This window comes from Amphiprion ocellaris, chromosome 15 (genome assembly GCF_022539595.1).
Source record: "Amphiprion ocellaris isolate individual 3 ecotype Okinawa chromosome 15, ASM2253959v1, whole genome shotgun sequence".
NCBI classification, from domain to species: Eukaryota; Metazoa; Chordata; class Actinopteri; family Pomacentridae; genus Amphiprion; species Amphiprion ocellaris.
Window position 1 is genome coordinate 521200 of NC_072780.1, and position 26545 is coordinate 547744.

The following is a 26545-nucleotide window of genomic DNA, read 5'->3' on the forward strand; positions in this document are numbered from 1 at the left end:
ACCTACCTACCTACCTACCTACCTACCTACCTACCTACCTACCTACCTACCTACCTACCTACCTACCTACCTACCTACCTACCTACCTACCTACCTACCTACCTACCTACCTACCTACCTACCTACCTACCTACCTACCTACCTACCTACCTACCTACCTACCTACCTACCTACCTACCTATCTATCTATCTATCTATCTATCTATCTATCTATCTATCTATCTATCTATCTATCTATCTATCTATCTATCTTTCTTCTTCTTCTTCTTCTCCTCCAGACTTTGATCGTTTGCTCATGTTTTCTTTCTTTCTTTTAGATGCTGAGAGAGCCAACGTCTGCGGTGGACGATTAAAGACCAAGTCGTCGACATCCAGAGAGGTGAGTTACACATGCACACTGTCGCGTAGGTGATGGATGTTTTCTGTGTCTCACTTTATTCCGGTGACTTGTTTTGATCGCTTGTATGTCTGATTGACTGCTTTGTCACACATTGAAGACAGTACACTGCATGAAAGTAGGGATTTTTGTCTGTAAACAGCACTGAACATTTCCGTGGAATTTCAAGTTAAAGGCAGTTAACTGCAATTTGCAGGCAGCACAAAAAACTACTGAGAAATGCCAGGAATTAACGTGGACGGCTGATCTCTCAGGGGGGGAGCTTTCCAGTGTCAGTGAAAATACTGTGAGCTATACAAATGCAAATCAGAGTGGTGTGTGTGTGTGTCTGCGGTGGGAGAGTTGGTGGGTGTGGAGGGAGAAAGGTTGGGTTGGTGGTGGGGGTTGACTTTTCACACTTGCATTGCTTTTTTAAGAGAAAAAGGACACACAAACAAAATTATACAGTTTATACTTTATTTGAGTCAGGGTTTTATAAAAGGACATAAAAGCACATCACAGGCACTTTTCAACACTGTCAAAATCCTAAATCTCAAACACCATGCAGAGCAGCATGACTACAGTCACCTTTTCTCTTATGTTGCTTTCCTGTACAGTGGATGTGTTTACCACACATCTTCCGGCAATGCCCTCAACAGGTAGAAATGATGATGGACATGAGGTGTCTTTTCCCCTCAAGTTCCAAACTTCTACCGACTTTCCATAAAAATGTCTGTTGGGATGGTGATGAAGCCTGGAAACTCCTGCAATTACACGTCTATATATAGTACTCTCTGACCTGACATTAATAGCTATGAACTGCTTCAAAATGGCTGGTCTTGTTTCTGTCAGAGGTTCAAGGATGGATTCCTTAAAAAACACCATCTAGCAAATACAGACCTGATCAAAATCTTAAGACCAGTTGAAAAATAGCTAGAATTTACCTTTTGCACATTTGGATCTTAATGAGGTATTAAGTAGAGCTACAATATCCAAAAGCAAGAAGGGGGAGTGAGACAAAAAGCACTTTGAAAAAGTAATTTATTGAAAACAACAAGTAAACTGAAATAGGCTGTTTATCAGCTGATCAAAAGTTTAAGACCACAGGCTATAAAAGCCCAAATCTGCTCAAAATTCTCATCTTCTGTCAGGCATTCATACGGTCATGCCCTCCTGATGGCTAAAGCTAAGAACCTTTCTCTTCTTGAACGTGGTCGGATCGTCGAGCTGCATAAGCAAGGCCTCTCGCAGCATGCCATTGCTGCTGAGGTTGGACGCAGTAAGACAGTCATTCTAAATTTTTTGAAAGATCCTGAGCATTATGGAACAAAAAAGTCAAGTGGTAGACCCAAAAAAATTACACCTGCGCTGAGCCGGAGGATCCGATTGGCTGTCCGTCAAGACACAGGGCAGTCCTCAACCCAAATTAAGGCCCTTACTGGTGCCGACTGCAGTGCAATAACCATCAGACGGCATCTGTGGGAAAAGGGTTTCAAAAACAAAAAACTAATTCAAAGACCTCGTCTCCTACAACACCACAAAACTGCCCCGTTTAGACTTTGCCAGGGAGCATCAAACATGGGACAGTGAAAGGTGGAAAAAAGTTTTATTCTCTGATGAGAAAAAATTGAACCTTGACGGTCCAGATGGCTTCCAATGTTACTGGCATGACAAGGAGATCCCACCTGAGATGTTTTCTACCCGGCACAGTGGAGGGGGGTCCATCATGATCTGGGGTGCTTTTTCATTCAGTGGAACACTGGAGCTTCAGGTGGTGCAGGTCGTCAAATGGCGGCTGGTTACGTGCAGATGTTGCAGCAGGCATCCCTCATGACTGAGGGCCCTCGTCTGTGTGGTAACAGCTGGGTTTTTCAACAGGACAACACTGCAGTTCACAATGCTCGCTTGACCAAGGACTTCTTCAGGGAGAATATCATCACTCTTTTGGACCATCCTGCATGTTCCCCTGATTTAAATCCCATAGAGAACATTTGGGGATGGATGGCAAGGGAAGTTTATAAAAATGGCCATCAGTTCCGGACAGTTGATGCCCTTCGTGAAGCCATCTTCACCACTTGGAGCAATGTCCCCACCAGCCTTCTGGAAACACTCGCATCAAGCATGCCCAAACCCATTTTTGAAGTGATTAACAAGAACGGTGGAGCTACTCATTACTGAGTCCTACTGAGAAAATTTTTTGTTCTGGTTTGGAGAGTTTTTTGTAATTTTTTTGAGCGATGGTCTTAAACTTTTGATCAGCTGATAAACAGCCTATTTCACACAGCAAATTTGGAAGTGTTAATTCAACTCCTACAGAGTTAATCTCAACACTTCTAAAGTGTTTATATTGGTCCACTCTAGATCGAGTTAAAACAACACTTTTGAAAGTGTTCAACAGTTTACACTGTGACAGAGTTGGAACAAGATTCTCAGTAGTTGAAATTTAACACACATCAGTGTTGAATTTACACTACACTAGTGTGTAGTGTTAAAAGTCAACACTATTAGTGTAGTTTTTAACACTGAATAAGGTTTAAACTATATTAACTCTATGGAAAGTGTTATAAAATTCTAATCTAAATAAAAATCTTTTATTGTTTAGTTTAAAAGTACTACTGGGAATCAAATAATAACCCCCAATTTTACTCCCAAAACAATGCATGTCACTTGACTTTACAAAGAAAACAACACAAGTTGCAGTTTGAATCAGCCTGTATTTCAAACAAGCACACCACATTAAAAACAGCACTGCTTTGCAATACAACACAGGTCACAAAATATGACAATGTGGCCCAATGTATATTTTTTCACACATCTCATTAGAAAACTGTTTGTCATAGGGTCTGTGATAAATCAGTTCCTTAACTGGGAAAACAGAAAATGAATCTGCTCTCTCATCAACACAGTATGCATTGAAATGATCATCAAAATAAAGAGTGTCCACTCTGCAAGTCAAAAGGAAAGCTTGCCCATCATGCACAATGATGTTGATGATCTTTCTGAAAATAGGTATTTCCATTTTTGTTCCAGTACAAATAAACATACCAATCTGATATTCTGTTCCATAGTTCTTCACCCAATTCGTGGTTGACACTTCACAATATAAATTAACATCAAAAACAGAACTTAAAACCTCACCTCCCTCGAGGCGATCAATGGTTTCATTTTTCACTGGACCAAACTCAAATCTCTGAAAATTAAAATTCTCCCAGTGGTAAGCTAACTGTCTCTGGTGTTGTTTCACCAATGATTTTTGAAATTTTTCGCTGATCTTTTAAAAAAGTTGTGTTTGGCCTCAAACCTCATGCACCATACATGAAGGAGTGGACCTATTTTTCGAATATGGGCTGCCAAAAATTCACAAAGAGGGCGCCTCTTTGTGAATTTTTGGCAGCCCGTATATGCAAGGGATAGCATCGCCTGGATAGAGTTTGTAGTACAGGGCCCGGTCGATGATCTGACCTTTCTCCAGTTTTTGCAGGCAGTTAACCACTTTGAGTTTGTAGGTGTTGGTGGGGTCTCGTTTTAGGGTCTCATAAGTTGCTGAGTCACATAGGAGGCTGCTGACCTTTGAGTGATAGTCAGCTGTGTTAAGGACAACAGTACATCTCCCCTTATCTGCAGGTAGGATTGTGATGTTGGGATCCTTCTGCAGAGTTATCAGTGCCCGTTTCTCCTGTGCGGAGATGTTGGATGGGGGTAACTTGGCACTGGAGAGTGCTGCCGACACCTTAAGCCTGATCTGTTCCGCCTCTGTCTCTGACAACCTATTGTTCCTAATGGCCGATTCTGTGGCCGTCACCAAGTCCACCACCGGTAACTCATCTGGTGTGACTGCAAAGTTCAGTCCTTTGGCAAGGACCCCCCGCTCGGCTGGAGTGAGCTCTCTGTCTGACAAATTCTTAACCCATTTGTCATAGGTGTCCAGTTCAGCTGTTTTGCTCTGTGTGGCCGCCTGGAAAGGACTGCCGCCAGTCCTTCCTTCAGAGCTCTGTATTTTGGCCCATTCTTGTTCCCCCCTGGAACTATAGAACCGGGACTCAAGGTTCTGAAATTTCCGTGTTTGCCTTTCTTTGCCCTTAGCATGCTGCGCCATCTGTGCTGTCTCCGTGTGCTTGGAAACCAGGGCGCCCCTCTGAGACCAATTGTAAGCAGCATCAACTCTGTGACATACAACATTGCTAAGTATCTTGCCACCATCCTTTCCCCATTGGTGGGGACACCCCTCACCACATAAGGAACTCGATGGACTTTACAAACAAGGTCAGAAAAATCAGCTTAGACCCTGAGGAAACTATGGTTTCATATGACGTGACTTCGCTTTTTACTTGCATTCCCACTGGAGATGCAATACAGACAGTAAAGAGAAAACTGCTGCTTGACAACTCTCTGTCTGAGAGGACCAACCTCTCCCCCAAACAGGTGTGTGACCTCCTTAACCTTTGCCTCAGCACCACTTATTTTCAGTACAACAACGGTTTCTACAGGCAAAAACACGGCTGTGCCATGGGATCCCCTGTATCCCCCATTGTAGCTAACTTGTACATGGAAGAAATGGAGATTGTGGCACTGAGAACATTCAGTGGCCACTCCCCGAGGCACTGGTTCAGATATGTGGATGACACATGGGTCACCATCAGGAAGGGTGAGGTCGAACCTTTCACAGAACACCTCAACTCGGTGGATAAAAACATCAAGTTCACAAGAGAGGATGTCCAAGACAACTGTCTGGCGTTTCTAGATTGCGTGGTACGCATTGAAACCAATGGGGAACTCAACATTGGGGTCTACAGAAAACCCACTCACACAGACCAGTACCTCCTGTTTGATTCACACCACCCACTAGAACACAAGTTGGGGGTGATCCATACCTTAAAGCACAGAGCACAGAACATCCCATCAGAAGCGGATGGAAAAAAAAAAAAAAAGGAGGGAACACAAACATATTCACTCTGCTCTTCAAACTTGTGGCTATCCAAACTGGGCTTTTATCAAAACAGCAAAAAAGCGCAGGGAGGATAAGAAAGACGAGGACCACAAAAAGAGAAACAACATTGTCATCCCCTATGTGGCAGGAATTTCAGAGAAATTCAGGAGGATCTTTAACACCCACCAGATCCCAGTACACTTCAAGCCCAGCAACACTCTGAGGCAAAAGCTGGTCCATCCCAAGGACAAAATTCCAAGGGAGAAACAGAGCAATGTGGTGTACGCAGTGCAGTGCAATGAGGAATGCTCTGACCTGTACATTGGAGAGACTAAGCAGCCATTACACAAGCGCATGGCACAACACAGGAGGGCCACGACCACAGGCCAGGACTCAGCAGTCCACCTCCACCTCAAGGAGAAGGGGCACTCCTTTGATGACAACAAGGTGCGCATTCTAGCCAGAGAGGACAGATGGTTTGAGAGAGGGGTAAAAGAAGCCATTCATGTCAAACTAGAACGGCCATCTTTGAACAGAGGAGGGGGCCTCAGACACTACTTGTCTCCCACTTACAACGCCGTTCTTAGAGCCCTCCCAAGGAGGTGCAGCCATCTGTCCCACCTGCAGTCAGGTGACCCCCAACCACCCTCCTAGAGGGCTGGGAGGGGTAACGACCGCCCATCAAAGGCTAACGACTCACATTAACACCAACGAGCCTATTGGTTTCGGGTCTTTGTCCACTTGTTTTTGCCACCACCCTCCTGGTGGATAAATATCGGGTACTCCCCACCAGGCTTTCAGAACTGAAGAAGCCTCTTGGATGAGAGGTGAAACGTTTTCGACTCACACGAGGTTAGTCCAGTTGCTATAACTTATGCTTGCTTGAGACTATATTCACAATCTGAATCAAGAGGGGGAGCAGATTCCAGTAAGTTATTTCTTTCCAATACATCACCAAAAATAAGAGGAGTATTTCTTACAAGACACCATGACTGAATTGCATTTAATCCAAGATCCTTGCTAGCCTCATCCATTTTCAACCCACTTAGTCTATTTTTTCTCTCAATATAACCATAGTTGAAAGTTTGGATCCTCTGTGACAATGATTCCAAAGACAGATACTTCTGGTTTACAAGGTACTGAAAGACAAGTCTGAGTTCGTACTGTACTACACCTTCAAGTAAATCGTGCATTATGTCAACTGCATAGTTGTCAGAGGTGTGGAAAAAATGCAATGTATTGAGCAAGCATGTCTTTTTGACACCAAATGTGGAACTCAGCATAGGATTTTCATGTAGAGCTGCACAGTGTTCTGCATGGATTTCCTTTGTACGAAAAATCATGCCAGGGTCATCTTCAGTAAAGACAGACTGTGACTCATCCTTACTTGTCAAACAAAATCTACAGAAATATGTAGCACTGAAGGACTCAACAAAACCGAACAGTCCATGTAAACCTAGGTTGTCACCCGTTACTTGTATAACAGAACCGGCCAGCAGGCAGATGGGTCCCCCCACATTAGAGCCGGGTTCTGCTCGAGGTTTTTTTCCCTGTTAAAAGGGTGTTTTCCTTGCCACTGTCGCCTTTTGGCTTGCTCTGGGGGTCAGGCATATGGGTTCTGTAAAGCGTCTCGAGACAATTTGACTGTAATTGGCGCTATATAAATAAAATTGAATTGAATTGAAAATTGAGTCTGAGAAAGGCACCTCAATTCCTTGTGTTTCAAGTATTTTAAGATCGTCAACAAGAGGCTTTAGGATCTCATCAAACCCATAAGTCTTCAGATCTTGTGAGTGAAAGAGTGCCACAACATGTATATTCATCAACATAGAATTATATTTTGGGGGCAGGTTCCTCAATATAAAGTAAATACAACCGAGTTTGTGAATACCTTTCTTTGAACCTAAGGGATTTGCTGTCTCAAACTCATCAAAATAAAGTTGAATCTATAGAGCATGCTTTTTCTGAGAAAACAAAATGTTACTCTTGAAGTATGAACCATCACATATGTCTTTATAAATGCCTTCTTCATGATGTTTGGCTTGGAAGAAACTTTCACATAATTCAGTGTTCTTGAACATTGACTTAAGAGTTCCCAGGATGGGTGTGTACACAAACACAGGGACCTGACAGTAAACGCCAGTTGTTTGATCTCTGCGAACATCAAATCGCACCCCAAGAACATATTCGACAGGCTCAACAATTTCCCATTTGTCCTCAAAGAACTTCTGACGTTTTACTCTTGTGTTCAAGGATGAGAAAGGATTTCCTAGTTGATCAAAGCACTTTTCCACCTTCGTTTCCAAATCCGTACCTTGAATTTCTGAAGAACAGCTGAGAACTGCCTCTCTTGCTTGTCTATTAATGTCATTTACAAGGTCCTCCATGGATCCCACCATTGCTTTGACTGTGCTCTCAGCAACACCAGATGCTTGCAACTGTGCTACAACAGAAGCACACATGTTTAACACATGATCATTGTCAACAGAGAGCTGGGTAGTTGTTGGAGAGGCTTTGTTGACTGTCTGTGAAGTTGATGGCTCATCAACTTCATTCTGAGTGTCCACATTGTCAGCAGTATTAGTCACAGCAACATCTCTGTGGAAATGAACAAGATGCTTCTTGAAACCTGAATAAGTGCAAAACAAAGAAGAACATCCCGGCTGTCCACATTTTAAGCGTAATGTCTTTCCAGGATATAGGCCATGGTGAAGTCTTAAAAGCTGACAAAGCAGTGCAGAACTTTTGTGGCAGACATAACAAAGAAAAATATTTGCATCCATGGATATTTATCCCCTCAAGCATCATGAAAAAATCTTGCTCTTAGTTCCTTGACTCTGGGAGTTTCCTTGGCCTTTCCGATGTCAAAGTTAAAAACTGTGGTTTGGATGAACGTATAGAAGTTGTAGAGGGATTCATGGTAACTGACACTGAAGATGAAGTGTGCTTTGAAGAGCTCATCGAAAGCTGCAAGGGATGTCTGTGCCTTGCAAGGGATGGCCTTGTGATCAATGATGACATAGTATCTTTGGATGCTGCTCTTCTTTTCACCAACACCAAGGAGGAAGGGCTAGCCCGGCTCCACACCAGCAAGGAAGACAACACTGGCTCCCATCTTGAACAAAACATAAAGCATTATGAGAAAATATGCCGTTGTTAAGTTCAAATGTCTACCTAAGCAAATATAAAAAGTGCTTCAACCCAAGAAGTAGGATCATCAGAATAACTGCAACACTACTATTTGCATACCTGCAAATATCTCACAACATGGTCAACAGCCTGGCATGGGCTGATTTTAGCACTCTTCTTGTGGCCTTTGGGGGTGGGAGGAAGCAGGTGAACCAACAGAAGAATGCTGGACAGATCACTGTCCCAGCCTAGGGGAAAAATAGGAGAAATATTAGACTCATTCACATCATAAATAATTGAGACATTTCAAAGAGAAGAATGAGCCAAGCTAACCAGACCCACCTGAGTCATGCTGCAATGACATGAGTTCTTCAATGTGCTCATTAGAAGTCAGTTTTTTGCAGTCTGCCAGGATTCTAGGCTTGAAAAAGGTAGGCCATTTTGCCAAAAATCTGCCCGACACTTCCTCTCCAAACATCATGGTGAAGTCTTGTTCAATCTACAGGATAACACACACTGTATACTCATGCACCTTAAGCATATACTTTGAGTAACAATTCACTTACAAAAGAAGTTGTCTTTCTTACCAAGCCAGTGATGTCGAGGAATCGTGGGAAGATGTCAAAGACTGTCGAAGAGCACTGCTGATCTTGAACCAGTGTTTGGCGGTACTGAAATGTGGCCCTCATTCGCTCTTTGATGGCTGATTCATCAGTTGAATGTTTCAAAAAGGATATTGCTTCATGACAGTGCTCACCAAGCAGCTGCTTATCAGTGCAGAGAACATCCCTCTTTCTCTTTGGACTATCTTGATAGGTTGTGCTTGTGGAGCATCTCTGGGGCTGAGCTGCAGTGTTGCCCTGAACAGTCTTTATCCTCCAGGCCAAGTAGCCAGATCCACTCTCTGGGTCATAGAAGTGTTCCTGTAACATTAAAACAATAGATTGTTACATAAATTCCAAACATATTACTGGTCCATAAATTGACATACAAGTTTTTAATTTATAAACTTACATATCCCTTGTCCGACTATAGATCTCTGAGGCTGGGAAATAGAGAGATGATGCCTAGAGCACATGTACTTCGAACAGAGATGGGTGGGCTCCTCCTGAAAGATAAACATGGCATTGCTACAACAATTCAGTGTTTAAAAGATACAAATTTTGCTTTTTCTTGCTTCAGTTAGTAGCAGTCCCTCAAATTTAGTTTTTGTATAATGTTTTAGCCTTAAAACATTGCTTTACTGATATGCAATCCCTTACAATGAGTATGCTTGTTTTAAAAATAATTTCTATATTAAGTAAAGAACATTATGAATATGAAACTTATCCATGAATTTCAACCATGTTGGCCACAAGAAGGTTTACCAACTTTCTCCTTGTGCTATCTGTCAATGTTTTCATTTTGTCATATTCATCCAAAATAAACTGTCCACCTGGTTTAGCCTTCAGAGCATTTCTCACCATCTAAAAGATAAAGAATAATAGTTAGAATTATCCATCACCATCAGTTTAACTACACAACATCTTTGTGTCTGATATCTGATAACTAATAGAATTTGTTACAAAAGCAACACACCTCTTTTGCTGATTCCCGTTCAGCATGGGTTCTCCTCCCTCCGTTTGTATGAACAATCACTGTTGCATCTGATGAATCAGAGGATGCTAGCGAGGACACTCCTGACACTGACCCAGATGAGTTGTCTGACATGGGTGACTCCAGCGAAGTATATGAAAGATCATGCTGAAGTACAACTGTAAACAATTTTTTACCAAATGTAAACACAAAATGAAAAAAAATCATGTGTTCTCCACAATATTCATTATACTCCTTCCCTAACAAGGTTGAGTCTCACCTGTTGACTTTTCCAATGCCACCCTAACAGTGAGGTTCCCTGCCTGCAAGAGCTCCTCAAACACATCTGCATCAACTTCTGTCCCTGATTCATCTGTCAAGTGCAGCTCAGTCTCAAGTGGAAGATCTAGCTTTTGAATAACTGATAAAAATATTAGATTTGGAGCAATAGAAAAAATACAATAAGAACATTACCTGGCATTTTCTACGCTTGTTTTTGGCAGGACATGGCTATCATTAACAAAATATTCAAATACCACATAAATTCAATAGGTGTTATAACATGTAGCCACAAACGTGGGCTGTATGAAAAGTGATGCCAACCTTTTTGAAGAAATGTGTTGAAATCATCATAGCCATCTTCAGTCTCAGCCACTTTGACATACTTCTGTGTTTCACCAAATCGCACCTACCTGGACGATGGGAGCCACCAGCACAGTGATGTGCTACTGAAGCTTGGCCTGCTTGCTAGAATGACGGCTCGCTAGTTATTCTGCTAAAAACACCCACACTTACCCGTAAACAGTGGTACACTATCAACTATGCTCCGTTAGCTTAGCAAAATAACGTCGCCCTGAGACATAAACGTGGCAGCGACGTTAAGATACACAGCTACGTAAGTGGTACTCACCAGCATGTGTGGCTGCGGTAACGTTACCTTGAAAAGTTAGCGTTTTTTAATCTTAAAATGTTTTAAACGAAGCAAGGCTTGGCATGGCTGGTGTGGTGGCCCAGTGTGTGGAGGTGTTCCTCCGGTGGAAGGATACAGCAGGAAGTCTGCAGCAGCTGTCTCGGGCAAGCAGCAGCAGCTCAACCGAACCCCTACCCCCGGTCCATGTAATGCCAACAACCATTCGACAAGACTAGATCAAAGCTAATTGCACTCCTCACCAACTTGACATGGATTTGATTGTCGAAATGACAAGTGGCCTTCAGATTTTTTTCTGGGAAATATTTGGTTAACCCGCCATGCACGTGTTACATCACTTTAGCAAACTCTGATCCCTTACAAAATGTGCAGCTGTGCAAATGTAGCATGTTAAACAAATGTGTATTCATGTAGGTTACACATGTTTGTATATTTATCGACACTTGTGTGCAAAAGCGACAAATAGCATACAACAATCATGCTAACTTACCTTGCCGTGATGTTAGCTGCAGACAGGTTTCAGCGACACCTATTGTTGTCACAAACAAAATACTATTGCATAGAAGTGTTATTAATTAAACGTGCCGACATTCATTTAAGCGCACAAAGATCCTCATTTGTACAAGGGAAAAGACAGTTGTGCTCCGCTGCAGCCGCTCTATCCGTCCCGCTCTTTAGGCAAACACGTCACAGATACGTTGGAATGCTAGGAGTTACTCTATTAAGTGTTGATTTTAAAATCAACACTTTACAGAGTTGTTTAAATGTAACTCTGTGTATTATCACCAACTCTTTTGAGGGACTAACTCTCAGGTAGTTGAATTAAACTAAACAAGTGTTGAACTGACACTATTTTTAACTAACAACACTGGAATTTTAACACTTTTGAATTTGCTGTGCAGTTTACTTGTTGTTTTCAATAAATTACTTTTTCAAAGTGCTTTTTGTCTCACTCCCCCTTCTTGCTTTTGCATATTGTAGCTCTACTTAAAACCTCATTAAGATCCAAATGTGCAAAAGGTAAATTCTAGCTATTTTTCAACTGGTCTTAAGATTTTGATCAGGTCTGTATTTGCTAGATGGTGTTTTTTAAGGAATCCATCCTTGAACCTCTGACAGAAACAAGACCAGCCATTTTGAAGCAGTTCATAGCTATTAATGTCAGGTCAGAGAGTACTATACATAGACGTGTAATTGCAGGAGTTTCCAGGCTTCATCACCATCCCAACAGACATTTTTATGGAAAGTCGGTAGAAGTTTGGAACTTGAGGGGAAAAGACACCTCATGTCCATCATCATTTCTACCTGTTGAGGGCATTGCCGGAAGATGTGTGGTAAACACATCCACTGTACAGTAAAGCAACATAAGAGAAAAGGTGACTGTAGTCATGCTGCTCTGCATGGTGTTTGAGATTTAGGATTTTGAGTGTTGAAAAGTGCCTGTGATGTACTTTTATGTCCTTTTATAAAACCCTGACTCAAATAAAGTATAAACTGTATAATTTTGTTTGTGTGTCCTTTTTCTCTTAAAAAAGCAATGCAAGTGTGAAAAGTCAACCCCCACTACCAACCCAACCTTTCTCCCTCCACACCCACCAACTCTCCCACCGCAGACACACACACACCACTCTGATTTGCATTTGTATAGCTCACAGTATTTTCACTGACACTGGAAATTTGATTTGGATCAGGTCTGTACATATGCTGACCTTTCTGCTCTAAATCTGTCATTCAAATATGTTACAAGTTTGCATGAAATGGTAAAATGATCAACTGTAGTTACAGTGTTCAGGGTTCATCTGATGATACATCATCAACACTGCATGCACACTACCAGGCAAAGTTTGGACACACCTTACCATTCAATGGTTTTTATTTATTTGTATTATTTATGCATTGAGATTAATGCTGAATATTAACTCTTTTTGTTTACAACATAATTCCATATGTATATATGTACTGAATGAGAAGGTGTGTCCAAACTTTTGACTGGTAGTGTAGATCAAGCTCATCTAGGATGATATGACAGAGGCATCACAGTAAAGGGCAAAGCCTTTTCTTCTTTTGATCAAAGAAGTTCATCTTGCAGGCGTAGAGAAAATCTGTTGACCTGGAGAAGTCGGCATGTTACTTTAATTCAATTCAATTCAATTCAATTTTATTTATATAGCGCCAATTACAGTCAAATTGTCTCGAGACGCTTTACAGAACCCATATGCCTGACCCCCAGAGCAAGCCAAAAGGCGACAGTGGCAAGGAAAACACCCTTTTAACAGGGAAAAAAACCTCGAGCAGAACCCGGCTCTAATGTGGGGGGACCCATCTGCCTGCTGGCCGGGCGGGTTGAGAGGGACAGAAGAGGTAGAAAGGTAGAGATAGAGGGGTAGAGGTAGAGATAGAGGGATACAGATAGAGGGGTAGAGATAGAGAGGTGGGGGGGTGGGACACAAGGACCATAAAACACAGCCACACATCTGAAGCATCCAGCATCCAGCTCTGGGACCAGGGACACTCGGAGAAAGGACACAGAAAGAAACAGAGTGAATGTAATGCAATAATGGTATATATAGTAAATACATAGGTAGTTAGAGAAGGGCTCAGTGCATCAAGAGAGGTTCCCCAGCAGTCTAGGCCTATAGCAGCATAACTAGGGGCAGACTAAAGGGACGTCAAGAGGGGAAGTCAGTTTTGCAAATGAAAACACCAGCTCACCCCGTCAGGGTCCCCCAGTCAGCCCTAACTATAAGCTTTGTCAAAAAGGAAGGTTTTAAGCCTGGTCTTAAAAATAGAGAGGGTGTCCGCCTCCCGAACCCAAACTGGGAGCTGGTTCCACAGGAGAGGTGCCTGATAACTGAAGGCTCTGCCTCCCATTCTACTTTTAGAGATTCTAGGAACAAGTAAGCCTGCAGTCTGAGAGCGAAGAGTTCTGCTAGGATAATATGGTACTATCAGGTCTTTAAGATATGATGGAGATTGGTTGTTAAGAGCTTTATATGTCAGAAGAAGGATTTTGAATTCTATTCTAGATTTAACAGGAAGCCAATGAAGAGAAACCAGTATAGGAGAAGTATGATCTCTCTTGCTAACTCCCGTCAGTACTCTGGCTGCAGATGTAGATGTTTCAGAGAGCTATTGGGACAACCCGATAATAAGGAATTACAGTAGTCAAGCCTAGAAGTAACAAATGCATGGACTAGTTTTTCTGCATCACTCTGAGACAGGATGTTCCTGATTTTCACAATATTTCTCAGGTGGAAAAAGGAAGTCCTACAGATTTGTTTTATGTGCGAGTTAAAGGACATGTCCTGGTCAAAGATAACACCGAGGTTCCTCACAGTAGTACTGGAGGCCAATGTAATGCCATCCAGAGTAACTATATGCTTTGAAAGCAATTCTCTAAGATGTTTGGGGCCAAATACAATGACTTCAGTCTTGTCTGAATTTAGTAGTAAGAAATTATAGGTCATCCAGGTCTTTATGTCCTTAAGACAATCTTGCAGTCTAGCTAGCTGATTAGTTTCATTTGGCTTCATAGATAAATACAATTGAGTGTCGTCAGCATAACAATGGAAATTAATACAGTGCTTCCTAATAATGTTGCCTAAGGGAAGCATGTATAATGTGAACAGTATTGGTCCTAAGACAGAACCCTGAGGAACTCCATGATTAACCCGAGTATGCTCAGAAGAGTCATTGTTGACATGCACAAACTGGAACCTGTCTGATAAGTAGGATTTAAACCAGTCCAGTGCTGTCCCTTTAATGCCAATAGAATGTTCTAGTCGCTGTAATAAAAGTTTGTGGTCGATTGTATCGAATGCTGCACTAAGGTCCAATAAAATAAGTATAGAGACCAGTCCATTATCTGACGCTATGAGAAGGTCATTAGTAACTAGGCTAGCGGACAGAGATAACAGATTAATTTAGAATTAAGTACTGAGAGGGTGCGTGAAGAAAACGAGTGTATGTTACGATTCAAATATTACCGCTACACACAGATTTAATGAATATCAAATTAGATGGAGTGGATAAGCTACAACAGTCACAGAACACAACACAGCGCTACAACAGGAAGTGACGCAATACGCTCACCGTAACGTCAGACGTCAGCACTCCTCATGTGAACAACCATACATACATACATATTGACTTTAAGGAATGCTGCATCACTGACGTCATCAGGTTAGAGTTGCTCGTCCAATCACACGCGTCGTCTCGCAAGAACCGCGCGATACACGAACAGACAAAGAAGTCATCTTTGTTACGTGAGTTTCTGCAATGGCGGCCCGGTATCACCAGTCCGACTCACTACAAACTCCTCGCATAGAACAGCCTGGACATGACCGACTGGTTCCAGTCAGATCCGCGACAGACACTGAGAAGAAACTATTGAGCGTTATCAGCCGGCTGTCTGGCCAGAGAGGACCGCTGGAGGAGAAGCTGGAGCAGAAGCTGGAGGAGAGGATAGCCGCCATGGAAGCCAAATTATAAACACTTTCTGCAGCGGCGAGGAAATTCAGCGGAAAAGAGGAGAGCACAGTCCTAAAATTGCGGTAAGAATATATTCCATTTGTAGGATATTTTTAGTGAGTTTTAGCACAATGCTCTGAATTGGTAACGTTAAGCAGTGATAGCATGTAGTCCTCTATCTTTGTTAACAAACGTGACTTTATTTTTGCCTTGTAGTAGTTTTAGGAACAAGGGTGAGACTGTTTATCCTTTTTTCTTTTTCATTTCTTTTTTGTGAGAAAAAATGTTTACTGTAAGCATGTATAATAATTCTTTGTCAGCTGAATGCACACAATTAAATTGTACTGTAGATTGTAAACCATTCATGCATCCATTCAAATTGTCTGCTAATTTAAAACTGTTTTAAATTACTTTACAGTTGATTCTGCAGTTATTCTGCTGTGAGTAGTAAATGAATGTTCTGATTTATTTTCACAGACTGGGCTCACCTCACAATGAGACAGTCAGGACATATTTAGTTAAAACTTTGGCTGAAGTCCAGATGTGGAGACAGACGTCCTTCTATGTAAGTATCCTGTTTAAAATTGTTCTAAATTTTTCGATTTCATCAACAGAAACAAAAGCTAACAATAGCTGAAGATAGCAGGAAATAATAATAATAAAGCTAATAACGGCTTCATTTAACTGTTTTCCAGCTGATTTTAAAAAGCATTTTGAAACTCTACGGAGGAACTACCGCTACAGTCAACCCAACATGGCGGATCAGGCGGAGGCCATGAAGGCTTCTGCCCGGAGTCGCCACAGAAGAAAGAGGGTATGAGATATTAGTTTGATTCATTGTGTGTTTTATACAAAATGTGGTTAGAATAGTATTGCTGGTCACTATGACATTATTTTTCTGTTAAATTATTAAATGTATTGATTTCCTGTACTGATTGTGTTCACAGCTGCTGGATGCCAGGAAGACAGTCCTTGCTCCAGATAAAGAGGACTTCTGGAAGGGCATCACAACTGACGATGTCAGATGAAGAGGACGGCAGCGTTGACGGAGTGCGTGGATGGATATTGCGGCCTCCATCCTTCCACAGCCAGGAGCTTGCCAACCTGTGTGCAGCCCTACAGGCACGGCTGGAGGCTGATGTAAAGTACACAGCTCTACATCACAGGCGTTTTCGCAATGGACAGCCGTCTGATAGACTGAAGCCACTGAAGTACAACACGGCAGCAGCCAGAAAACATTTTAAGCCAGAGCTGATGCCTGAGACCAGCCTGGAGTGAGAGATGAACTTGGCCATTTTTTTGTTTTTGTTTTGAAATGTGTGTGTGTGTGTGTGTGTGTGTGTGTGTGTGTGTGTGTGTGTGTGTGTGTGTGTGTGTGTGTGTGTGTGTGTGTATATATAAAAATAAAAAATTTTCGGTTGAACTTTGCACAATTTTATTTCATTTTTCAAAATTTTTTGTAAAATTTTTGTTTTTAAAGACAGTTTATTTTAATTTTGATTTCGGATTTCTGGAACTCTAGACTGTTCAATAAAGCTCTTGTTTTTCAACATGTCTCAACATGTCATATTTTTTCCCTTCCAATAAACTTTTTTGTTGTACAGTGTACTTAGATGTTAGTTTTTATTATAGTATTTACTTTATTTTTATCTTCAATATAGATGTTAGCTTTTATTATAGTATTTACTTTATTTTTATCTTTAATATAGATGTTAGCTTTTATTATAGTATTTACTTTATTTTTATCTCTACTATTTGTTAAATGTTTAATGTAGCAGCATTGCACCGAGTCAGATTCCTTGTTTGTGAACCTCATGAACAATGGCAATAAAACTCATTCTGATTCTGATTCTGATTCTGAAATTAATGTCATTGATTCTAGGATAGCCCATTGGTTAACAATAACAAGTATGCAGGTTAACTAATTATACACTATATGGCCCATATTTATTAACGTCTTATTAAGATAAGATAAAGATAAAGTTCTTTATTTCTCCCCACTCCAGGGGAAATTTACATTGTTACAGCAGCTTTATTTACAATATATACAAGGGTGGCAAAATTTTTTAACAGAAAAAATAAAAATAAAAATAAAGTTTAAAAGTGCAGAGATGTGCAGTGCAAGAATGTCAGTGCAAATTTTATGGTTTGGGGTGGTAATGATATAGTCCAGATTATGTTAACATCAGCCAGTGATGCTGATGTTGTAAAGTCTTATAGCAGATGGGATGAAGGACCTGCGATAGCGCTCTTTCTTGCAGGGTGGATGTCTCAGTCTGCTGCTGAAGGAGCTGCTTAAAGACCCCACAGTGTCATGCAGTGGGTGAGAGGGATTGTCCATGATGGATGTGAGCTTTGACAACATCCTCCTCTCACCCACCTCCTCTATGGAGTCCAGGGAACAGTCCAGGACAGAACCAGCCCTCCTCACCAGTCTGTTTAGTCTCTTTCTGTCCCTTTCAATGCTCCCTGCTCCCCAGCAGACCACTGCATAGAAAATAGCAGACGCTACCACAGAGTCGTAGAATGTCCTAAGCAGAGTCCTGCACACTCCAAAGGACCTCAGTCTCCTCAGCAGGTGGAGACGACTTTGGCCCTTCTTGTACAGGACCTCTGTATTGTGTGTCCAGTCCAGTTTATTATTGAGGTGAACACCCAGGTATTTGTATGTGTCCACCATGTCAATGTCCAAACCCTGGATGTTCACCGGTGCAGTCTGGGGTGTCCTCCTCCTGCGGAAGTCCACGATCATCTCCTTCGTCTTACTGGCGTTGAGCTGCAGATGGTTTCGCTCACACCAGTCCACAAAGTCAGAGATGACCATCCTGTACTCCCGCTCGTCCCCTTCAGATACGCACCCAACAATGGCTGTATCATCGGAGAACTTCTGGAGGTGACAGCTCCCAGAGTTGTAGTGGAAGTCCGATGTGTACAGGGTGAAGAGAAAGGGGGAGAGCACTGTCCCCTGTGGGGCCCCCATGCTGCTGACTACCACATCAGACACACAGTCCTGAAGCCTCACGTACTGTGGTCTGTTGGTGAGGTAGTCGATGGTCCAAGCAGCCAGGTGACAGTCTACTCCCGCTCCTTCAAGCTTCACCCTAAGCAGAGAAGGCTGGATGGTGTTGAAAGCACTGGAGAAGTCAAAGAACATGACCCTCACAGTGCTGCTGGGTTTCTCCAGATGAGTCAGTGATCTGTGCAGCAGGTAGACCACTGCATCATCCACTCCAATGTTCGGTTGGTAGGCGAACTGCAGTGGATCCAGATACTGGCTTACCTGGGGACGGAGGTTCTTGAGGACGATCCTCTCCATGGTCTTCATCAGGGTTAGGGTTCATTAAAATATTAATAATAATAAGAAGAAGAAGAATTATTGTTGTGTGTGACTGGGGGTGAGGAGGTGGGGTGGGGGGCCGGGGTGGGGCGGGGATTTGACCAGTAGCAACAGATCTTTCAACCAATCATGACACAGTTTTTTTCTGTTGTCATGTCTTGTTTCATCCAATCGGTGTCCTGAGTCATGCTAGACAGGCAGGCTAGATGCTAATTAGTTTTCACACCTCTGCCATGCCCCAGGTGTGAAGTCTCACTCCCCCCTTGCCCCACACACCCACCCCCCAACTCCACAACCATGATTCATTCAAGGTATTTCCCCTCACCCGCCAACTAGTAGTTCATAGCCTGTGAACAACCAATAACTGTGGGGAACTTTTTTCGGTGACTTGTTTTGATCACTTGTATGTCTGATTGACTGCTTTGTCACACATTGAAGGCAGTAGACTTTGCTGCTTTGCTCATGTTGCTCTTGTGTTTCTTTTAGATGCTGAGAGAGCCAACGTCTGTGGTGGATGATTAAAGACCAAGTCGTCAACATCCAGAGAGGTGAGTTAAACACACACTGTCGTGTAGGTGAGAGGTGAGTACACACGCTAACAGTTCCACCTGTTTCCAGTCTTTATGCTAAACTAGGCCAACAGTTCTAACCTGTTTCCAGTCTCTATGCTAAGCTAGGCTAACAGTTCTAACCTGTTTTGTCTTTCTGCTAACCTAGGCTAACAGTTCTAAACTGTTTTGTCTTTCTGCTAACCTAGGCTAACAGTTCCCACCTGTTTCCAGTCTTTGTGCTAAGCAAGGCTATCAGGTCCACCTGTTTCCAGTCTTTACGAATATACGCTAACATTTCTAACCTGTTTCCAGTCTTTGTGCTAAGCTAGGCTAACAGCTCCCCCTGTTTCCAGTCTGTGTGGTAAGCTAGGCTAACAGTTCCACCTGTTTTCAGTCTTTGCTAAACTAGGCTAACAGTTCTAACCTGTTTCCAGTCTTTGTGCTAAGCTAGGCTAACAGTTCCACCTGTTTCCAGTCTTTGCGAAACTAGGCTAACAGTTCTAACCTGTTTACAGTTTTTGTGCTAAGGTAGGCTAACAGTTCCCCGTTTCGTCTTTCTGCTTTTTTTTTTGCTTTTTTTTCTTTTTTTTGTCTGCATTTGTTCTCATTGTTTAACTCCACAAAAGAGGTGTCAACATTGTATGAGATTGATGCATATTTTAGTCTTGCAGCCAAATATTTTAATATTTAGTGTGTGACCATCACCGGCCCTCCCTGAAAGCCAAGCAGATATTCTTTATTAGAATTCCCTATGATGAGCCAGGGAGGGCAGTGCTACACCTCAGTGATGTGTGGGGGAAACAAAGACTGGACAGGACGAACAGGACGAACAGGATGAAAAGGGATAGAAAATAACAGGTGGTGCTATGGCAATTAAAGATTGTAAGGTGGTGTGTTATTCCCAACTACTAACTGCCCATCAATAAAACAGAAAGAAAGAAAAAAAATTAACTAAAAAAAAGAAAACCAACACAAAAGAAAAAGAGATTCAATAAATAAATAAACAAGTAGTACTGAGCACCATAATTGTGGATGTCTTGACAGTATAGAATAGGATGGAATAGAATAGGCCAGAAGAGGATACTAGTGAAGGAGAGAAGAGTTTAGGGTAGAGACTCTGGAGAGATTCTCAGCACATTCTGGCGGGTCCCATCATTCGCTGACAATGGGACTCGGCAGTGGCTGGCGAGACCTGATCAAACATGCAAGTGTGAAAGACCCCGAAGCCCAGAACAGCAATCACGGCAAGGCAGGGCCAAGCCAACAGGGCACCCCTCCCCCCGGGCCGTAGGAGCCACAGGGCGGCGCCCCAGAGAGCCATCGGGGCCACCGTGAACGACGCGGACCCGGAGAACAAGAGGGAGCAGCTACCGACACCCCCAGCGCGCCAAGACCAACCCAGGTGGCCCGGGGCACGAGGACCCACCCACCACTCAAACCCCAACACCGCCCACCCCAGCCCCCACCAGACCACCCACCCCACCATCCCGCCCGCCCAACCCCAACCCCTCCCCCACCCCCGAGGGGGCCAGCGGCCCCACACAGCCAGGAAGCCAGACACAGGGGCCGAGCGGCCCGCCAAAGGGATGGCAACCAGCCCAGCACAAAGCAGGCCGCCACCGGGAGCCGGCCAGAGGAAATCGGAGCCGGGACCCGATGCGAGTCCAGAGGGTAAAAATGGACAGTGTGGTGGGGCCCGGCGACGCTGACAGGGTGGCACCCCGCATATCTCCCGCACCAGGCCCCAGGTGAGCGCAGTACACCCAGGGCCCCCACTCCCCGCAACGCGCCCTGACAACCCACCAGGACAGAGCCACCACATGCCACCAGCCCGCAGTACAGCTACAGCGCCCACCAGGACGGCCAATCCAGCCCTCGCAGCCCACCAAGAGCCACCGCACCAGCCTGGACCCGTCGGGCACGCAAGAAAACCCCCCCAGGCCACAGCCCCCAGGTCCTGGGGACCCCCCAGCCACAGCAACACGGATGATGGTCCACCCCCGCCACCCCATAGCCATAAGGGGGCCGGGTCCCACCAGCGAGGCCATATTAGTGAAATCCCCCCATTACTCCCTATTAATACGTCTCCCGATCCCAGACTGGAGACATTATCCCTGCACCGTGATAGTGTAACCCTGAGTGTCATGTGGTGCATTAAAAGTGGAGAGGCTGGGTGAGGCGTCCAGGGGGCAGGCCAGAGGACCGCAGAGGATGGCTACTCTGCAGCCTACCCTGACCCAAGTTCCCCGAGCTGTCCCAGACCTACCCCCAAGGTGTGAGTGTGTGTGATGCATTAAAAAGAAATTAGAGAGCAGGGGAGGCAAGCAAGAGGGTGATGGGGAAGAGACAAGGCCATAAAGCCCTGTCATCCGCCCCACCACAGAGCCCATCGTTCACGCCCCCACCTGCTCTCGGGGCCCTAACTGTTGTGTCCCTATATGTGCCTAAGAATAGCTATATACAGTGATGTGTGAAGTATGTGAAGTGCACAGTAAGAGGCAGTCTGGTGTGGATCCGGCCCAAGAGGACAGAGCAGCGGGGGAGACAGGTAGTAAGACCACCGGTACTGATGCAGAGGGCCCCCAGAGCCCGGAGGCAAGAGGCCAAGGTGGGCCCACACGAACCCGACCGGCCCGGCCAGCACCGAAACCCCCAGAAGTCACAGCGCTAGAGCAGCGCCCCGGTAGGCGCCACAGCCCCACCACGGGCCAGCCGCATGCAGCACCCTGCCCCGGAGGGAGGACCAGGCCGCATCACCAGGAAGCAAGGGCCATGAGCCCCCACGCCCACCCCGGAGCCGGCACGTCCAGGATGCAGGGCGCCCACCCCGCAGTATCAGCGAGACCCCACCCACCCCACCACACCCCAGGACCGCACCGGGCCCGGACAGAAGCCACCAGCCAGCAGAAACTGATCTCCAGTGGCGGCACACAGGCAAGTACCAATGCCTGTGCCCAGATGAGCCAGAGCCACCCCCCTAGAGAGACCACCAGGCCCCCATGCCAGACCCCCAGGCAGCGGAGGGCCGCAGGCCCCCCCAGGGGAGGGAGAGGGGCGAGGACGAGCGGCCAGGCAGGAGAGGACGGACGAGGAGGGAAGCAGAGCAGGAAGGGACAGGGGAGCGACGGGAGGGCCGACCCACCCCAAACCCCAGGGCCAGCCAGGGCGCCCCAGAAGAGACCAGCCGCCGCCACCCCCAAGGCCCCGGGAGAGCGCACAGACCCAGCAGACCCAGGGCTCAAAGGGAGAGACACCGGGGACACCCACCCCTAGGCAGAGGGGCCCGAGCCACGCAGGCCCCGCAGAGCCAGAGAGCGACCCCAAGAGCAATAGGGAAGGGACACCACCAGTGCATGCACACGGCCTTGAAGTCCATGGTGCCATCCTACTTAAAAAAGGTAGAGGATTAATAAACTGAAATAAAGCAGACAGAAGTCAGACCATACACACAGACAGAATAATAATTACAATTTTATGAGGGAAGTGGCATACGCCCACATACAAGCGGAGGCTATAGATTAATATTTATTGATTTAATAAATGGAGACCATTTTTCTTTGAAGGAGTCCAATTGGTTTTTTCTGATAGCAGATATTCTCTCAAGTGAAATGTGTTCTGTGAGGAGGTTCAGCCACTGGATGATGCTGAGGGCTTTCTTATCTTTCCAGTTAACTAAAATAGTTTTTTTGGCAATAGCGATAGCTACAAGTGTGGGTTGGATATGAATGTCTGGTAGGGCTGTTTACGTTAGATCGCCAATGAGGCAAACGTTTGGGGAATGTGGAATCCCACAGTCCAAAATATTGGAGAGTTTCTGTGTGATCGTTACCCAGAATTGATAGACAGGTGTACAAAGCCACAGAGCGTGAAAGTAAGTGTCCGTCATGTTTTGGGTGCATTGCGTACATGTGTCTGAGCGCGAGAAGCCCATTTTATACAGTTTATATTACGTTATATGCGTTCTGTGAAGCACCTTAAATTGAATTAATTGTAAGTTGGTGTTTTTAGTCATTTTAAATGTGTTAAAAGATTTGGATATGTCTTTTTCCCATTTTTGAGTTGATAGGTGTATAGAGTGTGTCTTTGAAAGTGAACTATAAATTTTTGAGAGATTCTTTTTATTTCTTGGAGACAATTTCACAATGTATTTGACAAATTCAGGTGGCTGTAAATCCGTTGGCTGTAAAGTAGTCTGAAGCAACGGAATTCTACTTGTAATCGTCTTCTTTACCTGTAGGTACTGGAGAAAATTTCCATTTCTTACTTCAAATGTTTGGAATAAGTTTATATATGTCCTAAATGTGTTATCATCAAGAAGGTGATGGAGGTGAGTGACTCCTCTCTCTGCCCATGTGTTGAAATAAAGAGCTCTTTTGTTGTTTGCAAAATCAGGGTTGTGCCAGATTGGGGAGAGTATACTGGGTTTTAATTGGGAGACTGTGATTTCCAGTGCTTTCCACCAAGCAGACAAGGTGGAAGCGATCATAGGGTTCTTGAAGCAGGAGTGATGTTTAAGGGCAGAAGTGATAAAGGGAAGATCAGAGATTTTGATCTGGTTACAATCTAACTGTTCTAGTTCAAGCCAGGAGTTATATTCTTCATGTGGATGTATCCATTTGGTGAGATATTGTATTTGGTTGGCTAAATAATAATACATGAAGTTGGGAGCCTCCAGTCCCCCTTCGGATTTATTCTTCTGGAGGGTAGTCAAACTGATTTTAGCCTTTTTATTCTTTGAGTAGAATTTACCAATAGCAGAGTCTAACGATTGGAACCACTTTGATGTGGGTTTAAATGGAATCATGGAGAAGAGATAGTTGATTTTAGGTAATATTTTCATTTTGACTTTTGCTATTCGTCCCAAAAGGGAGATGGGGAGGTTGTTCCAACGCCTCAGATCATCACAGACTTTGTCCAAAAGTGGAGTGAAGTTCAGGTGAACTAGTTCTGAGAGTTTGGAGGAAATATTTATGCCCAGATATCTGATGTTGCCAGTAGGAAAAGAATAATGCGAGTTTTGGACTGCGGGATTCCACGAGTTTTCTGTTAAAGGTAATATAATTGATTTTGACCAGTTGATGGAGTAGTCTGAAAGACGCGAGAAGGTTGTGATGAGGTTAAATACTTCCTTTACTGAAGTTTGGGGTTCTTGTAGATAAAGTAAAATGTCATCTGCGTATAGGTTAATTTTATGTTCAGACTCCAGAGCGCAGATACCTTTGATATCGGTGTTCTGATGTACAGCTGTTGCTAATGGTTCGATAAAGATCGCAAACAATAAGGGAGAGAGTGGGCATCCCTGTCTTGTTCCCCTTTGCAGACTGAAGCTTTGTGAAGTGATCCCATTAGTGGTGACTGTAGCCTTGGGTGAGTTGTACAGAGTTGATACCCACTGGATAAACGATTCTCCGAAGCCAAATTTGTGGAGCACAGCGAAGAGAAAGGACCAATTAACTTTGTCAAAGGCTTTTTCTGCGTCCAGTGACATAACGATAGTTTCTTTGTTGTGGCGTTGCGGCAAAGAGATTAGATTTAGAAGTCTTCTGATATTGTTGGTGGAGTGTCGGCCATTTATGAATCCTGTTTGATCGCTGTGAATTATTGACGGGATGATTTTCTCCAGCCTGGAGGTGAGAGCTTTTGAGATAATTTTGATGTCGGTGTTGATCAATGACAGAGGTCGATAGCTAGAGGGAAGCGTAGGATCTTTGTCTGGTTTCAATAATAATTTAATTGCAGCTGTATTCATGTGCGGACTGATATAACCATTATTTTTAATCTCTGTCACTGTCCTGAAGAAAAGGGGTGCTAACATTGACCAAAAATGTTTAAGAAATTCAGCAGGGAAACCATCAGGACCAGGTGCCTTGCCTGCTGGCATACTGTCTAATGCACATTGTAATTCTTTGATAGTCAATGGAGCATCTAGTATGTCGCCGTAATCTGACGTTAGTTCAGGCAAGTTCAGATTGTTGAGAAAATTATGAATATCTGCTATGTTTGGGTTAACTGTTGCTGAGTATAAACTCCGGTAATAATTATAGAAGGTCTGGTTGATTTCCTGAGGTGACTGAGTATATTTTCCTGAGGGATCCTGAATTGCTGTTATGAAGGATTTTTCTTTATTGCGCTGGAGTTGGTTCGCCAGAAATTTTCCTGATTTATTATTGTGCTCAAAATCATTATATCTTAGTTGTAATAAAAACTCTGTTTTCTTGGATAGGATATTATCGAGGTTTAGTTTTGCATTTTGTAGTTCAGACCATAATTGATCACTTGGATTTATTGCATAATTCTCTGTAAGCTGTTTAATTTTTTCTTCAATTTCTTTCTCTGTTTGTAGATCTTTTTTTTTTCTTGTATGAGGAGTATGATATTATTTTACCTCTGATTACGGCCTTTCCAGTTTCCCAAAGCAGAGATGGAGATAAGTCATTAGAGTCATTGTTTTTTATAAAGTCTGCCCACTCACTCCTTATTACTCGATCAAATTCTGGGTCTTTGAGTAGAGAGATGTTGAGGCGCCAAGTCTGAGGAGGTTTAGGGATGGAATCTGTTTGCAGGCTGAGAGATATTGGTGCGTGGTCGCTGATAATTACTGGGTGGATTTTAGTGGTAACTTTATGTGCGATAGAGTTATTTGAGAGGAAAAAGTCAATTCTTGAAAATGTTTTGTGTACCGGAGAGAAAAATGTATAGTCCCTCTTTGTTGGGTGTTTGAGTCTCCAGACGTCGTCTAGTCCAAAATCTTTCATATAATCACGTATGACTTTAACTGATTGTGACTGTTTTGCATGTATTGGACTATTAGATCGATCTACTGAAGGGTTTAAAACTATGTTGAAGTCACCACCGATAATAGTTGTTGAGTTAGCAGATAAGTCTGCTAAGTGAGAGAAAACAGTGTGAAAGAATGCTGGATCGTCATTATTCGGAGCATAGAGGTTTACAATAGAATGTAATTTATTAAAGATTGTTGCCTGGATAATAATATATCTGCCCTCTGAGTCCGTTACAGTACTGTTTAAAGTGAATGGTACTCTCTTATGGACTAGAATGGAGACCCCTCTTTGTCTGCTGTTATAACAAGATGAAAAGATAATACTATAATTCGAATCTGATAGAGATTTTTCTTCCGACTGTAGTAAATGCGTTTCTTGGAGGAGCAAAATATCTGCTTTTAATTTAGAGACATAGTCCATGATTTTAACTCTTTTTGTTTGTGAGCGTATGACATTAACATTCCAGGCTA

General features: G+C 43.6%; 2 long non-coding RNA genes across 2 annotated transcripts; one reads left to right on the forward strand and one right to left on the reverse strand.

Annotated features, from left to right (window-relative positions):
- Positions 1–9781: 9781 nt before the first annotated feature.
- Positions 9782–10429, reverse strand: LOC129350648 (uncharacterized). Its single transcript, XR_008604120.1, has 3 exons — positions 10288–10429; positions 10011–10186; positions 9782–9898 (listed from the first exon to the last, which is right to left on the reverse strand). It is a non-coding gene; the product is annotated as an uncharacterized LOC129350648 (long non-coding RNA).
- A 4994-nt stretch (positions 10430–15423) lies between these two features.
- On the forward strand, positions 15424–16751 carry LOC118470560 (uncharacterized). The gene is made up of 4 exons (XR_004847668.2): positions 15424–15488; positions 15883–15970; positions 16101–16219; positions 16353–16751. It is a non-coding gene; the product is annotated as an uncharacterized LOC118470560 (long non-coding RNA).
- The last annotated feature ends 9794 nt before the right edge of the window (positions 16752–26545 follow it).